At 49.2% G+C, this 14,341-nt stretch overlaps 1 protein-coding gene across 5 annotated transcripts in view; it reads right to left on the reverse strand.

Moving 5' to 3' along the window:
• The window catches only part of mast1a (microtubule associated serine/threonine kinase 1a), a 75,347-nt gene that overhangs the window by 43,196 nt on the left and 17,810 nt on the right, over positions 1-14,341 (reverse strand). The window lies entirely within an intron of this gene.

The following is a 14,341-nucleotide window of genomic DNA, read 5'->3' on the forward strand; positions in this document are numbered from 1 at the left end:
TGCTTCAATAGAATTGACAGAATACTATTTAAGTGGACAACCAAAATAGATGGCATGTCAGTGGAATATTCCTATTTGTGATGCAGAAACAGAAAATAAGATGCCACAAAAATGCATCCCACATCCTTTCTCCAGGCTAAGGGAGTCTTTCCAAAATGTATTTTGATGACTTTAGTCAGAGAGTAAATTTAGACACATGAAGAGGACACATATTGAAAAGGAAGATCACAGAAACAATGCTTTCTTCTGGGCTCAGTCCAAGGCTTTGGCATGACTTCCAGAATGGAGCGTCAGTGTGTGACCAGGCTCCCTGTGGCTTGTTCCTGACCTGGGGCTCTGTCTGCTGTGCCACAGAATACCCGAGTGAGCACAGGAGAGCCAGCTGACAGGAATACACAGGCAATCGCAGATTCTGCTCTCTGCTTGCAAATAAAAACAAAGTCTTTGCCCATTTCGTGAGACAGTTCACTCACCAGCCATTGACCCACGTAAACCCCCAAACCCCAATAATTTACAGAGATCAGCCATACATCTGCATTTGCTGTCTAAGATCTACACCCCAGAACAAATGAGAACATGCAGACTCCACCAACAGTGTTCATCCCAGACTTCAACCAAAGGCCCTTGAGCAGTGAAGCAGTAGCACTACCGAGCATGCATGGTTGCCATCCCAGTATTACTATAAATACATTCATCACTGAAGAACACTGATGTCTTTATTACTGATAATTCCTTACACTTATATAGTGCTCTTCTGGACTCTTTACAGGTAATGGGTACTCCCCTCCACCCTTCAACCCAACAAAACAGCATCAGACCTGTGGAGGATGCCAGGATGTGGATAACCAGGTTTAGTGTATAGTGATAGTGTATGTAAAGGGTTCTAGTATGCCTGTAGCATTACTGCTCTCGAGAATTGAAATTGGGTGTTGAATGGAGGGGGGAGGGAGGGCACATGAAGAAAAGGCTCCACAGGTCTCAGCTACTACTCACCAACATACCCAAATAGTCCAATAGGTTTAAATCAGGGGTGGCCAACCCTGCTCTGACAGAGCGACAGTCCAGCAGGTCTTGTAGGCCACCCTCAGTCTGTCAATTTCTAAATACTTGGAAAATCTGTACTTTTACCACTTAAGCAGCTGATCCGTTCACTTGAGTAGTCTACAGATAATTTCAAATTGAAAAAAACAGTACCCACACCATTTCAATACCAATTGAAAAACCACTGTAACTCTCAAAGACCACAGCTGTTCACAGTTGGTGACCCCCGCTGTGTACATATCCAAGGAGTGCACTGGGGTTTCCCCCCACAGTCCAAAGACATGCTTGTAGATTAAACGACTTCTGGGAAAATCGGCCCTGGTGTGAGTGTGTGCGCCTCTGTCTGTGTGTGCCCTAAAATGGGTGTATTCTGCCGTGCTGGGACCGGATCTGGGCTACCCTGACCCTGTATTGGATAAGCACTTGTTGAAAGTGGTGTGATGTGATGTGATTAGACTGGACAGTGGAGGACTCAGCTAGAATGAAACAGAGGATACAGGGAGGTGTTCAGTACCAGGTCTAGGTCTTCTAACAGGGTGAGACGTTGTACAGAGGGAGAAGAAACAGCTCTTATCCTGACCCTAATATCCTGCAAGACTGCACTCAGGAGCCCCCTTGACACTTATCCACGGGGGTCTTTGAGGACAGGAGTTTGGAGAGCTGGGGGGTATGCGAACCCTGGGGATTGAGTTAAATTAGAGTCATATTATCACGGCTGCAACACACGGAACATGTGGAGTGGTATACGCACCATTACAGACTACAAAACGCAACCCAGCTATATCACACAACAGTCTGCCTCTCTTCCTGATGAGCTAAATTCATTCTATGCTCGGTTTGAGGTCAGTAAGGCAGATCCAGTCCGGAGGATTCCAGAAATCCCAGACGGAAAGCCAATGATCATATCCAGAGCGGATGTGTGTAAAGACCGATCCACACAAGGCTCCTGGCCCTGATGCTATCCCTGGCCGTGTTCTGAAGGCATGTGCAGACCAGCTGGCAGGTGTCTTCTCGGACATATTCAATCTCTCTCTAGCTCAGTCTATAGTTCCTTCCTGCTTTAGGAAAACCACCATTGTCCCATACAGTATGTAACCATAAGAAGCCCAGAGTCAGTTGCCTGAATGACTACCGCCCCGTTGGACTCACATCAGTTATCATGAAGTGCGTCGAGCGGTTGGTCAAAGCATACATCACCTCCTCACTGCCTGACACCCTAGACCCACTGCAACTTGCAAAATGCCAGAACAGGTCAACAGAAGAGGCAATTGCCACTGCCCTCCATACTGCCCTCTCACACCTGGATAAGAAAGGAACATACTGTATGTGAGAATGCTGTTTGTTGATTACAGCTCAGAATTCAATACCATAGTGCCCTCAAAGCTTGTCATCAAGCTCCAGGACCTGGGACTGAACACCTCCCTCTGTAATTGGATCCTGGACTTCCTGATGGAACGTCCGCAGGTGGTGAGGGTGGGCACCAACATATCCTCTACCCTGACTCTAAACACTGGAGCCCCCCAAGGCTGTGTGCTTAGCCCTGTCCTCTACTCCTTATTTACTCATGATTGTGTCGCCAGGCATAACTCAAACTCCATCATTAAGTTTGCGGACGATACAACAGACATCGGCCTGATCACAGATGGTGAAGAGTCTGTGTACAGGGAGGAGGTTGAAGCCCTAGCGGCTGTGAGCTACCAAACATCCAGGATATCTACTCAGCTAGATGTCTAAAGAAGGCCAGGTCCATTCTCAAGGACCCCAGTCATCCCAGACACAAACTGCTTTCTCTCCTACAGTCCGGTAAACGGTATGGAAGCATTCGGCCAAAGTCCAACAGACTACGGAACAGCTTCTACCTCCAGGCAATAAGACTGCTAAACAGCCAACCCGCAGCTCCTTCAGCAAATCACCTGTAATGGCTACATGGACACAGCATAACTGTATTCAGCATAACTGCACTGCTTGTATATATTGCATACACCATGGACACATAACAGCTCTAATCCTATTGAGTTTTATTCTGTTTCTATTACATCTATTACCTCAGTTTTGTGATTTCTTTGATTTCTGTGATTTCTGTGATTCTTGTGAGCTCGCAGAAAAGACGTTTCATTGCCAGCAACTACTGCTGCACGCTGTATTGTTGTGCTTTGATAAATAAACTTTGATTGCTCGATTGATTGATTGATATTGATGGCAGACGGAGTAATTAGAAGTACAGGTGCAATTCCTGCCTGGCAGGCCTGTGATGGCTTCAGCGTGGTGATAAAGACCTTCAATTTCCCCAGCTATCAACCCGGCAGCCTTTGACGTGCCGCCAGCCAGCGAGGCAAGCAACGGCGGTATTGAAGCAGAGCTCCGAGACAGACGGGACCCGCGCGAAGCGCAGCAGCTGATCTCCGTTTCAGATCCCTGCCCTCCGCCTCCTGCCGCAGAGAAACGAACCCGAATCATCAAAGGGAGCAGAAATTCTGAGGGCCGACTCCGCCTCTGTCTCTCGGGGTGTGGGATTTCAGACTGGCAGCCAGCCCTGGCCCAGGGCCTCCAGCGGCGCGCCTCTCTCTCTCTGCCCATTTGTCCACAGCAGGCCGAGCTTACTTCTCCTTTCTCAAGTCTTCTCGAAGAGCGTTGGAAATCAAGAGGAAGGCAGCAAACCTGCAGTGCTCTTCTGTTTCGTGTGCATGGTCTCCAAGGCTCTGATGCTGTTGCCACACCAAGGAGAGGAAAGAAATGACTTCTGGGGGGACAGGGGCTGTGCCTCGCGCTCTTTTCCAAAGATCCTTCTCTCAAGCTTGCTGAGTAGGTGGCATCTGATGTAGGTTTTAAACCCGGCAGTTATTGATAATTGAGTGCACACACAGTGATCCAGCCTTAGTGCCACACAAGAAAGCCTGCAGACAGGCTTCTTTTTCAAGTTCAGAAAGGTTCCTTAGGGAGTACAGGGACTAGAGATGCCTGCCCTGAGGGAGGATCGAGCTCCAGGAATCAGACATTGTCTCTTCACCCTCCGCTGGCTGTCAGAAGGACGTCCCAAGTGGCCAAGCCCTGGACTGCATTCCTCAGCCTAGATCGCCTGGGTTTTTGTGTTGAAATAGCCGCTTTAGTGACTCGTCTGGGCACTTGCGGGCTTGCAGCCTCTCCCCCAGCTGACACTAACTGTCCAGTGGGTGGCGCTGTGGAGCTCTATCCATGACACAGGAGGGATGGTTCTGACTGGCGGGGCTAGTCGGAGTAGCATGTTTTTGGGTACAGAAGCCATAACCACAAAACGGTGTGGGGGTGGTATGTAATCCAAATGATCGGAGATTCCAATTGTTTAAGAAAAAGAGAAAACAATGGAACTGTAATGAACCCATCAGCACTAAGCCGAGACTTAGTGATTGCACTAATATTAGTGAATTGCGATTAGTTATCAAAGGTAAGTATTGTTCATTGTAATTTCCCCATCTTACAATAAGAAACAGTGCTGTGTGTCATACCTTGTGGATGGTTGGTGCAGTATGCAGACACTGTTTCCTCTGCTCTCCCACGATCTTATTTTCTTTACCACCATTTACTACTGTGACCAGTTTATTTTAACCAAAGCAACTTATACTTCCACCCACTTAAACAGCCAAGCATTTAACAGAACAGTTTGGGTGATACACCTTATGACAACAGTAGTGCTTCACTTTAGATTTGAATCCACAACCTTTCAGTTTTTCTAGGGAGACGAAGATCACCTAATGCCAATACCGAATGCAAGAATCAGCCCGTCTTTCTGATTTTGGTGAATAATGAAGACTTATAATGACTTCTGAGAAATGGAAAATGTCTTTGAAGCCTGTGAGCGAGTCAGTGCTCCAGCCTATGGAAGAAACAGTTAACTGCAACACATCTGAAGAAAGGGAGGAGTGTGGGCAGACCATATTTAAATATTTAAGACAAATGCATTAGGTTAAAGTACATAATCTGCAGCCAGACTGGCAAGGGAATGAACTTGCCTAATGACTGCACTCAGTAATGCTCCTTGCTTCAGAGAGCTGCTGGAGAGAGGACTGTAATAAGACTGGCAGGGATGTACTGCATCTGACACTGCCTGTCCCTCTGCCTTAATCTCTCAGGCTTAATGCACTGATGATCCAATAAATTATACACTGTGCAGACTGGAAAATGAAAAGCCCGGAAATGAAGAAGAGACGCATACGCATCCAGCAGGAAGGGACAAGATTATGTGCTAAAGAAAGCAAAGCAAGTAGGTGTCTTCAATTCATTTCAAAATGCTATGCAATAGTCGGATTATATATAGCCATTTACAAAAAGCTTACTAATCACCGTCATGTGATCCTCTGTTTGCCATCAGAAGAACGATCATAATATCAACAGCATTGTTTCACCTACATTGAAGCAAATCAGCTACGCTTTGCTGAATAAATGGGAAATCTCAACCTATTTCTTAAAAAAAAACAAATTTAAGAAATCCATCTGTCAAAGATTACCTTTCACATCATGCCTCCCCTGCACTTAGACATTGTCTGGTCCTGTTCTGTTTTTCTGGATTAAGAAGGCTGACTTTAGCATACCGCAAATAAAATTCACATACAGGGGACCTGGAATCTTTGCTGTAAAAAAATGGCTGACAAACCACTGAGACCTAGCTATAGCTGCACATAAAAGTGTAAAATTAACAAAACATTGAGAGAACATTCCTGTACAGATCACTTGCACGGGGTCTTTCTGTCACGACTGTAGTCCCCCCCCTTATGGGTGCTCCAGCTTGTTCCTTTTTTAGTTGATTTTGTGCACCTGATCCCTGTTCCAGCCTCCCTTCAAAAGCCAGACGCTCACGCTGTTCTGGGCTCTGAATTGGTTTCCTGTACCAGCCGAGTCCGGGACCTGGGGCGCCTGGTCTTGTTCCCCTTTTCTCCCCCGAACCTCCGCCGGATCTCGCTCCGGTTTTTAACTTTGTCTCGTTCGTCTAGGATAGATCCCCCGGCACTGGACATTTGCCTCACCACGGATTTCCCTTTGGACTCCCTTTTGGACTGTTCGCCCTGGACCACGCCCCCCCACCCCCCTGGTTCGCACCAGCCCTATTCCTCGTTTCTTCCCTGTGTGTACACTATAGATAGGACAGGGTCCTGAAAGAGGCTCCGTAACACTTTTCACATCTCTTATCTAGAGCAAGCATCTCAGATGTTACCTAAGGCCTCTTTCCAGATCCTTTACCTAGAGCATACTTTCCAGATCTCTCATCTAGAACAGGCTTACAAGATCCCTTACCTAGAATAAGCTTTCCAGATCTATATCCAGAACAACTTTTCCAGATCTATTACCTAGAGCAACATTTCTAGATTACCTAGGACAAGCTTTCCAGATCTCTTACCCAGAGCAACCTTTCCAGATCTATTACCTAGAGCATGCTTTCCAGATCTCTTATCTAGGAGCTGCTACTTTAGATAAGACATCAGCTATCTTCTATGTTTAAACTGTTCATCTCACAGAGCCCAAGAATCTGGCTTGCTATCGCCAGGTGAATTAATGGGCCACTGGTAATGGCTCCTCTTATGAGTCTAACAAACAATTAAAGTGGGCAATGAGATGTGAAAGTGAAAATGCTCAGATATTCGGGTACTGCAGGCATCACGGGGGCAGAGGCCTTCCTGCCCTATTCCCCTCTCACCCTCTCTCTCACCATCCCCACGCTCAGACCCCCAGACCAGACTGGTTCGGTTACTTTTTCTTGAAACCAGTAGGAGTCATGTCAGTAATCCCAGGGCGTGAGGCAGACACAGCCCTCAGACACAGCAAGATTGACTGCTGCCCACGGTCCAGCAGGCTTTATGAGTCTCTTTAAAACACCAACAGCAGCAGACCCTTCAGAAGTGTTCAACTGGTCCACTTAAGCCAATAATTAGAGGTTAACAGTTCAAAAGGAATGAAAACCCGAAGACCCTCAGCATCAGAGCTGAGCGCCACTAGACCAAGCTCTCCAGCTTGTTTTAATCAGGTGACGCCGGTAAAAGGTTTGACAGATGTCAAAATTCTAAAGAGTGAACGGTTCACAGCACTTGATAAAAACAGAAAACCCCTCCCAAAATCCAGCCTGTGAGAGTGTGGAACAAGCTGCCCCACAACAGTGGATGAAGCTTATACTTTGGCTTCCTTCAAGAAACAGCTGGATTAGTTCCTTGGATCGATATCCTGCTAACTAGATCAATAACTAAATTAATTAACTAATTACATGGGCTTAATGGCCTCTCGTTTGTAACCTTCATTATGGTCTAAGGACTCAATAACTCCTGTCTTTTCTCTCCCCCCTGAGTAAGACAAACATCTGCGCACACCTTAAATGCAAAGTGCTTTAGTGCTGTTGAGCATTCAGTTGAAAATTGTATCTCTTTTGACGGTACCAGTCTCTACTGAAGGAATATGCAGTACACCATGGTATGAAATAGACTAAAGTGCAGTGAAACAATCTGAAAACAAGTTATCATGTTGGTAAACATCTTAGAAATAACTGGGGGAGCAAACAAGGATACCAGGTGTATTTCTATGCATCTATAATAGGAGCAATTGACCAATCGTAGCCCTGCAGGATCACAGTGCATCAGCTTTTCAACTTCTGTTCAATGCATCAGGACTGGAGCTGTAAACCCCCAGTATTAGGACCTAAGTATAAAAAAGGGATGGTCAGCCACTTAACCTGGCACAGGATTGCTAACAACCTGAGAAACAAGACCCTTCCGGATCATGGCTCTCCAGGAGCCAGGGGTGGCCAGTTTGTGAACTGTCCCTGTCTTTCCTGCTCCCTGTCTGGATGAGAAAGCAGATGCTGTGCTTCCAGCTCAGCAGGGCCATTCGCTTCTTTTAATGAGTGAAAGAGAGAGAGACAGAGATGCAGGATTACACAGCCGTCCTGGGGAGAGACTCTTGTCTGGCACGGCGAGAGGTAGGCTACTAGTTGGGGCCCCCTAATGAAAATGATAAACAATAGACGCCAGCCTGGCACCTCTCAGACACCTCTTTTCTTCTCCTCTGCTTTCGGTGATCCCCCGGGTCTGCAGAGAACTTACTCCTTTCCGCGCAAATTGAACCTTTCTTTTAGAGGATATTATCTCAGAATGATCTGATTTTTAATCAAACATTTGACAAACCTTTTTTGTTTCTCAATTAGGAACCAGCCATTTCTTTTTCAGCGTGCACCCTACACCCTTTTTCCTGTTGGCTTCAGGCTGGGCCCCCCAGCAGCCCATATGCGCACCGAGGACAATGGGACCTGCAGGTCTTGACACGCCCCCCTGCAGAGACAGAAGCCATTCACCGTTTCTTGACCTGCGAGTTCCACAGTGCTTGACAGGACGGTTAGCGCTGAGGCACTGACTGCAGCAGCGGAGATGTTGTTTAGAGTTAATGGTTGCCCTGCTTGCTGGCATCTCTGCTTGCTGGAGTCCTGCTTGCTGGAGAACCTGCTTGCTGGAGAACCTGCTTGCTGGAGTCTCCGCTTGCTGGAGAACCTGCTTGCTGAAGAACCTGTTTGCTGGAGAACCTGTTTGCTGGAGTCTCTGCTTGCTGCAGTCTCTGCTTGCTGGAGAACATGCTTGCTGGAGTCTTTGCTTGCTGGAGAACCTGCTTGCTGGAGAACCTGCTTGCTGGAGTCTCTGCTTGTTGGCATCTCAGCTTGCTGGAGAACATGCTTGTTGGTGACCCTCCACTTTGGAGTCCCTGCTAGCAAGAAAGCTGAGATGTCGCCAGTTGATCTATCCCATCCTGTCTTGGCATTGCAGCACTCAGCCAAGTGTGCACGAGTTCTTGGGAGATCTCTGGTCTTTTCACACAGTTTTATTGCCACCTGTCGAGGGCGTGGCTAGATCTTGAGCTGACGAATGTTGATCACTACTGCAGCTGCATTATGTTATCAAGCAAATGAACGTAACAGACGTTTATTTCCAAATCTGAAGGTCGGAGACCAGGATCTCTGATGGACTGGAAATTTCACTGTGGCATGGTGTTCTAGCCGTGATCTATCACTACTGTATATACTGCATATAGAGATGTAATATGTCGCATCTGCTGGTTTGTGTACTGGATCAGTAATTTTGGTACTGCAACGAATGCTTTCATGCACAAACACAAATTTGTGCTCTTCAGCGATCGCTCTCTTTCAGGTTGTTCTGAGGGCTCAGGCAATCCCATTTTAGAAGTCTGGCTGCAAGTACCCCCTTCCTTGCAGTCCCCCCAACCCCACCCTTTCCCGGAAATAGCAGCCTTAAAAATAATGGGAACAGCACAGAGATCAAACGCTAGAGGAGTAGATGGCTAATAACAAAAACGGAAAGGTGCCAAGAGATAGGAAATAATCCCTCCAAGAGCCGCTGCTCCAATTCTTTTTGCCTTCCTCTCCATTATCAGCGGCGCACAGTTTGGAAAAGAAGAACAAAAATGCCCAGGGCGGGATTAATGGTCTCAGCTTCCTGGAATTTTATAGACCTACATCTCCATCCCAGTGAGTGAGCACATCTGTTACTCTCAAGCCTGAGGCTCTGCAGGTATTGAACTAGTCCAATTAACACTACCCCTCCCCCCATGCCAGCGTTAACAGATGCAGGTACTATGTGCAAAACATGTGGGCTGGTTGCTCTCATATCAGCCCTGCTTGGCTTTTAAAGCTACCGCACTTCCAAGAGACTTTAAATGCCTGAACTAAGTACAGAAAGAATCCATTTGGCACATCTGGCTCATCTGGGCCTATTTGGTCGTTAGTAGTTTATTGATAATAATAATAATAATTGCTTACACTTATATAGCGCTTTTCTGGACCCTCCACTCAAAGCGCTTTCCAGGTAATGGGGACTCCCCTCCATCACCACCAGTGTGCAGCCCCACCTGGATGATGCGACGGCAGGCATAGTGCCCCAGTCCTCTCGCCACACACCAGCTATCAGTGGGGAGGAGAGCAGAGTAATGAAGCCAATTCAGAGATAGGGATTATTAGGAGGCCATGATTGGTAAGGGCCTATTGGAAATTTGGCCAGGATACCTGGGTTACACCCCTACTGTTTTTGAGAAATGCCCCGGGATTTTTAATGACGACAGAGAGTCAGGACCTCGGTTTTACGTCTCATCCGAAGGACGGCGCTTGTTTTCAGTATAGTGTCCCCATCACTATACTGGGGCATTAGGACCCACATGGGCCGCATGGACCACTAACACCTCTTCCAGCAGCAACCTTAGTTTTTCCCAGGAGGTCTCCCATTCAGGTACTGACCAGGCTCAAACCTGTTTAGCTTCAGTGGGCTGCTAGTTGTGAGTTGCAGAGTGATATGGCTGCTGGCATGATCTGATGTCATTGATCCGATGTCCCTCATTGAAGGACATTCTTGAAGGAACCTCAAAGTCAGTTTCAACCACATGGCTGGGTAGCATGGTCCACACTCCCACCACCCTTTGGGTAAAGAAGTGCTCCTTACTCTCGTTTTTAAAAACACTTCCACATAGTGGAATCACCTGCGATTCATGTTTCACTTCTTTGAAAAAATCCGCTTCAAAACTGGGTGGACCCTGTTGATGCCTTGGAGGAGTTTGAATACTTGCATGGAGTCCTGTCTTAGTTTCCTCTGTTTCCACTGTTCGGGACTTGAAAGGTTCGGCCCCTTCAGCCGGTCAGTCTAACTGGCATGGTCAGCAACCCAAGCTGTTCTCTGGTACTATTTCTAACGAAGTCTAACGAATAAGGAAAATGCATGTTTCTCTACATGAGCAGGTGCAAGAAGACTCTGCAAAACAAGCTGGATTTTTTCACAAGCTCTGGTGAAACTGGCATCTCCGATCCCCTACATCCATCTGTCCAATTGTTTTATTATTTTTTTGCAACGACAACAAAACAGCACCCGTGCCACCTACGAATACCATACAGTAAACAGCGTGCAGCCAGAAAGCCTATTCACTGCTATGCTTGTACACGGGTGCAGGTGAGATTTTCTCTTACAACATGGTTTTAGCTGTGAACTTCGGGAAGAGGGTCGGGTGCTTGTGCTGTTGTGCCTCGCGCTGAAGGCGTTATTTGAATAAGATATTGCTCGATCAATGCTCAGGCAGTGGCTGTTCTGTGTTTGAGTGTAAATTAAATTTGATTTGCCTGGCTGGTTGCTTCCATCTGACTCAATTATAGCGGCACTTTCATGAGGGAGCTCAACAAAGGCATTCAGCCTTTACATCTTTTTTCTTTCTTTGCTTTTTTTTTATGTGTCAACCTGAACGGGTCGGCTGCCTGTCTTAGTATTCCCCAGGAAGGCACGTGCAGTGCTGTGTGGAACACAGGGCCCAGTCATGCTGTGTGTGTGGGCGCTGACTCACAGTGCACTCATGAGGGGTCACAGGGTCGCTCAAGAACAGCCTGGCTGCCCTGATCCACTCTGTAACACAGGCGAACAAGCTGGGCTGGAGAGTTTTCACTCGCCTCTGGTGCTCTTTCCAAAACGCGTGTCTGGCTGCATTTCTGTCTCACACTGAGCCTGCGGTAGGCCCAGTCTTGGCTTCTCCAGCCACAGAGCATTAACTCTGGGGACGGAGCTCCAAGGATTCACCTTATTAAGAACGTCTGAGGTGCACGCGGAGAGCGAGGAACTGATCCACCCTGACCGGAAACCGGGGGGGGGGGGCGCGCCGCATTGAGGCTGGGCATGATGGGTACCTGACATGGGGAAGGGTGGGGCTGCTGGTACAAGCGCTGTGGTCACATGTTCGCCTGCTGCTTGTTGCTATGGAGCTCAGCATGACACGGCAACACAGCTGGGGGGGGGAGTGTTGATGACAAACAGAGGGGCTCACAGGCCTGAGGGAGGGAGAGACAGGCAGAGGCAGAGATACACACCTGCTGTCCTCTCCCTGCTCTGACACAAGCCGGATTTCAAAATGCTGAATCACTTTATAAAAACAATCTCGTCTTCCTAAATAGACCTGGAGTAATTAAAAGGAGATATCAACCCCCCATCTTTCTCCCCTATAGCCTTTTGCGATTTGCTCTGTTTTATTTATTTCTGTGACAGCAGGGCAATTTGTTTTTAATCTCTGAGAAGCCGGGAAGCCCGTGCTGAAATATCTGTGCTCTTTCTCAGGGTCCTCACCAATCAGAGCCACGCGCAGTCTGTGCAGTCCTGGCTGAGGTATGTGAAGCCACCAGTGTCAGCTCCACGCCCCACACCCCTCATCCCTTGCCCCTCACAGCTGGCCCCTCTCCTCTCTCTCCATGACCCTGGCCCATCACGCACCGCACCCCAGATTCCTGGCCCCTCACCCCTCACGCCTCACTCATCACCTTTCACCCCTCTCCCCTCGCCCCTCACACTTCACCCCTCACTCCTCTCCCCTCGCCCCTCACACTTCACCCCTCACTCCTCTCCCCTCGCCCCTCACACTTCACCCCTCACTCCTCTCCCCTCGCCCCTCACACTTCACCCCTCACTCCTCTCCCCTCGCCCCTCACACTTCACCCCTCACTCCTCTACCCTCGCCCCTCACTCCTCGCCCCTCTCCCCTCACCCCTCACCCCTCACCCCTCACTCCTCTCCCCTCGCCCCTCAACCGTCACTCCTCTCCCCTCGCCCCTCACCCCTTGACCCTCATTCCTCTTCCCTCACCTCTCACCTCTCACCTCTCACCCCTTGCCCCTCTCCCCTCACCCCTTGCCCCATAAACCTGGCTCCTCACATCACACCCAGATTCCAGGCCTGTCGCCCCTGAGCCCTCACACCTCGCCTAACGCTCCTGGTCCCTGGACCCCCACTCTTTATTCAGCATGACACTTCCGCACCTGAGTGGCCATCTGAAGCCACAGACTCGCTCCCAGAGCACCCGCTGCTGTTCCCATCAACCCCTGCAGGCTACAACAGTCTCGCTCTCTCCCTTCCCCCCCGCACTGCGCAGGCCTGCTGCAGCACCGGCTGTCCTTCCGCTGGGCGGTCATCTGTGCGGGAACTACCCCATCCCTTCCCAGGAAACTCCATCGGTCCGGCTCGGATCTACGCTCGCCTCTGCGCGCGATCTCCTGACACCCCTGTGGGGGTCGGACTGAGCCGGGGAGAGAGGGGGAGTGCTTTTTCCTCGCGAGGCAGTGGGCGTGTACTGTCCTGCTCGGTACGGTCCTGTGTCAAATCGGCCCGACGGGCCTTGATCTCAGCTGACCTGACCACAGCGCGCTCCCTGCGCCCCTGACCGGCCGCTCAGCTTTCAAAACCGCTGTGCTTAAAAAATATAGGCGTAACGAGAGGGCTCGCCTGGACTGCTTCCTGGCCTTGAGCTACTGAAGCTGCAACGAAAACACACCTGAGCCGACAGCCAGGGGACACACGCCTGACTGAGCATCCCTCCCTCTGCGCACATAAAAACACACACACACACACACACACACACACACACACACACGGCCACTGGAGCGTGCTCACGCACACCCTCCAGAAGCCACCTCAGAACCCTTGTCCTTTTGCTCTTCGGGCTGCTGTCCCCTGGGGAGCCCTGGTGACTTCGCCTCTAACGGACTGCTCGTTAACAAAAAGGGCAGCCAACCCCTGCACCCAGATATAGGATGCTACACCTCCTGGGGCAGCCCCTCATCCTGTCTGATGAGCTCGAGAGCGCCTCTCCATCGCGGAGAGCCCCCTCACTCTCAGCAGAGCCCCCACTCGGCGCACGCAGCCCCCGAGGCAGACCGACAACAACAGCTCCGCTCCACAGCCCTCCGGGACACCGTATTGATCTGACACAGCGCAAGACTAGCAATCCGTCTGCCCTCTTATGACCATTCCAGCTTCTCTTTCCATGCCTTTCTGCACAATAGGTCACATTTTATTACAGACAAGCCTTTAGAACTCTATATTCTGTAAAGGAACAGTGTCACTCCGAAAACCAGGATGAAATAACATAATACACATGGAAAGACACCCGACAGCTCTGTTGATATCACCATGTATATATCAGCACATAAGCACAAAGCAAATACATTTATTTTTACATGCAATAAACGTGCCAGAGAATAGTGCACATTGCATGAAGACGGTTCTGCCCTAAAACAGCCATAATTTGGAGGAAACTGTTAAATAGGACAACATTATGCAGCAGAACGCTGTCGAAATCCAGCGCAGGCAGAGCCCTCACCGCCCCAGTCAGAATGTCTCGCGTTATACAGAGCCGGAGAGGCCAGCATTGCAAATGGATTGCAGCGTCTTGTAAACAGATGCGTGCACACGCACACACACACACACACACACACATCAGCACAGGGCCCCGCGGGCGCAGGAGAACACAGACATGGGCAGGGAGG

The sequence above is a fragment of the Lepisosteus platostomus genome, chromosome 13 (assembly GCF_059453375.1).
Source record: "Lepisosteus platostomus isolate fLepPlt1 chromosome 13, fLepPlt1.hap1, whole genome shotgun sequence".
Lineage (NCBI taxonomy): Eukaryota > Metazoa > Chordata > Actinopteri > Semionotiformes > Lepisosteidae > Lepisosteus > Lepisosteus platostomus.